At 54.6% G+C, this 3,060-nt stretch overlaps 1 protein-coding gene across 2 annotated transcripts in view; it reads left to right on the forward strand.

The window, feature by feature from the left end:
* The window catches only part of UFSP1 (UFM1 specific peptidase 1), a 4,573-nt gene extending 4,534 nt beyond the window's left edge, over positions 1–39 (forward strand). For both annotated transcript variants that reach the window (XM_026691586.2, XM_087946831.1), the window contains exon 2: positions 1–39. This exon is cut by the window's left edge and continues 865 nt beyond it. The gene's annotated coding sequence lies outside the window, so the exon portion shown is untranslated.
* Positions 40–3,060: the final 3,021 nt, after the last annotated feature.

A 3,060-nucleotide genomic window follows, 5' to 3' on the forward strand; every position in this document is an offset into this window, starting at 1 on the left:
CCGATACCGGTCCGCTGAACAACTCTTACCGGGCCGCTGGTTGCTGGGCGCCGCCATCTTTTGGTAAAAAGTGCTTCCGGTGAGCTTTTCCGGGTAGAAAGCTCACGGAAGCACTTTTTCATCAAAAGATGGCGGCGCCAGCTTCGTGAGCTTTTCCGGTAGAAAGCCATTTCTACCGAAAAAGCTCACGGGCGCTGGCGCCGCCATCTTTTCGTCAAAAAAAGATGGCGGCGCCCAGTTGATGCCGGTACTGGGCCGCAGCGTCAAAAAGGTTGGGGATCCCTGCCTTACGGGATAAAACTCCCGAGTCTTCCACAAGGCTTGGAGGGCAGAGAACTTCATTGCTTCCTGCAAAGAACTCCGGTCTCTCAGGCTGGCTTTTTATCCCTTATGGGATAAAACTCCCAAGTCTTCCACAAGGCTCGAAGGGCAGAGAACTTCGTTGCTTCCTGCAAAGGAATCCGGTCTCTCAGGCTGGCTTTTTATCCCTTACGGGAATAAAACTCCCGAGTCGCCCGTGGCTGCTGCAGCTGCTCTTTCCTTCGAGCAGCCCCGCTGGGCACAGGCTCCTCGGGATGCTCTTCCTCACGGCTGCCGGCGTCCCCAATCTCCGACGGCAGCACTCCACTCCCTGATTGGTCCTGCCCCCCCCCTCCCTGCATCCCACGCAGGCCCCTCATCCGAGTCCTCCGCTCTCCGTCTGCACCTGCTTCCAGCCAACCACAACACCGTGGGTGGGAAAGCAGTACATTCCTTAAATGCTGCAGATAATTGCTAGGCAGCCGAAGCTGTTGGCACGCAAGATGATTACCTGAGCGCGTGATCGATGACTCTGGGCTACGGAGGTGTCCCGTTGGATACTCGACATCCAGGGCTGGATGGGAGGAAGATCCGGCTCAACGGGGGAAATGAAGGGTGCCTTTTAGTATCGGCTAACGCCGACACATCAACTCCTAATAAATCTGAGAGATGCGGCTAGAGACTTGTGAGTCGAATTGGGGGGTGCATGTCGGAGCCTGGACAGGATGGGCGTCGCGTGCTTAGCAAGCGCTGGGAGCCTCAACGCGGAAGGAAAGGCCTGCGTCCGCCATCATGAGGGTCCCGCCCTAGGGAGCCAACTCCCCGAAGCTTCAAGACTGCTGTGACCCCAAGCTTGAACCGACCAGTTGAATTAGTTGCTTCCTGCAAAAGCTCCCCTCCCGTTCGCTTCCTCTTTTAGGTCCTACGGGAAGGGCCAATCCCCTCTGAAATGTGGGCCTTACTCCTGAGTCGACCCGGCTTTCTCAACTGTCCTTGTCTTCTGGTAGTTTTTGTGACCCACGCTTTCCGAGACTGTAATTACACCCACGCTTCTTTTCGCAAAACAAGCCTGGTTTTATTGCCAACACGGGGGAATTATTTTCATTCCCAGCCGGGAATGAGTCCCAAAACAGTTCCTCGAGATAAGCACCCGCCTTTCTCTCCTTTGAATGGCTGCTAACAACTAAAGTGCCAAATGACCTATTAAAAAAAAAAAAAGCCAACCGAAGGACAAACTCCACACAGAGCTTCCAGGATGAATCTGAGCAGAGCGAACAACCTTGCTTCCTGCCAAGGTTTCATCCCCTTGGCCTGACTTTTATCCCTTAGGGCACTGCCAATAACCAGAAGTGTCCAATGAACTAGGGGGGGGAAAAAAAAAAACCACCGAAGTACAAAGAGCTTCAAGGAAGAACCTGAACCGAACGAACGACCTTGCTTCCTGCAAAGAGTTCGTCGTTGAGGGCTGACTTTTATCCCTTAGGCGAGGAGCGATCACTTCCCAGCCTTACTCCCGAATCGCCCCTTTGGTCTCAGCTGTTCTCGCCTTCTGGCAGCTCTGTGCATACGCACACTGGGAACCGGCTCCCCTGGGTCCTCTTCCTTGCTGCTCCCAGACTCCGGAGGATCCGGAGGCAGCGCCCTACTCCCAGGATGGTCCTGTCCCCATCTCTGCGTCGGACGCAGGATCCTTCGTCCGAGGCCTCTCCAGATTCCCTGACGGGTCCCTCGTTCTTCCCCACTGTCCAACTCCGCTACCGTCTGCACCGGCGGCTGGCGAACCACAACAGGTGGGCAGGCGGTGTGTTCTATCCTAGCCAACGCCCCCAAAAAGCACTACGTCAATTCCGAGTCCCGGAAAAAAAAAACCTGTTTGCCTTCGTGTGAATGTAGTTCATTCCCCAATCCGCCAACGTCTCGGCAAACGGTCTTGCGAAGAAGGGAGACCTTATCAAATCCTGGAATTCAGCCCGGTAAATTGTTCCACGCTCAGTGCTGACAAGGAAGGGCCGGGTTATACAGACAAGGCTGGAAGGACCAAACAACCAAAAGCCGCCACCCCCCCCGCCTCACTGCTGTCCAAGCCCGAAGGCAGCTGATGACCGCCAGCCTCCCCTTGGCCCCACCTCTGCCTCCGACGCTCGGACCCTCGTCCGAGTCCTTCCCAAACTCCCTGACTGGCCCCCTTTTTTTCCCCCTCACTTTCCAACACCGCTGCCGTCCGCACCACAACAAGACCGATAAAAAGACAGCCGAGCTCTGGAGCTGCTTGCTAGGCCTGGCTGGGTTCCTGTGGCTGGATTGGCAGGTCGTCGGTGGGGCCAGGTCGAACCCGGCCTTCCCTTCCTGGCTGGCTCGCCAAACCAGTTCCACTAAAAGGGCAGAGGAGTACAATGGGTTTGTGTTTAATCTGATTCAGGTGGAATCGGGGTGGAATGGGGTGGAATTGGCTGGTTTGGTTGCTGGGTGGTTTAATTTGCTTCTTCATTTTTTTATTTTTAAGTGCAGAAGCCGTTCTCCCAGCTGGCCTCTCCAAAGACGACCTTACTTTGTGCTAGACTAGAGCGAGAGTGCCCAAACTTGTCCCTTTTTAAAGATTTTGGTGGGTTTCCAACTCCCAGAATCCCCTGGCCCGGCAAGGTTTACCAGAATTCAGCATGGATACTGTTAGGATATGCGCAGAGTAACCCTTATATAAAAAAGGACATGCACCACGGAAAACGGTTTATGAGAACAGTTACGAAGAAATATACAGCCGTA

The sequence above is a fragment of the Notechis scutatus genome, chromosome Z (genome assembly GCF_049901735.1).
Source record: "Notechis scutatus isolate UNSWTSFEM ecotype Mainland chromosome Z, rNotScu1.2, whole genome shotgun sequence".
Classification (NCBI taxonomy): domain Eukaryota; kingdom Metazoa; phylum Chordata; class Lepidosauria; order Squamata; family Elapidae; genus Notechis; species Notechis scutatus.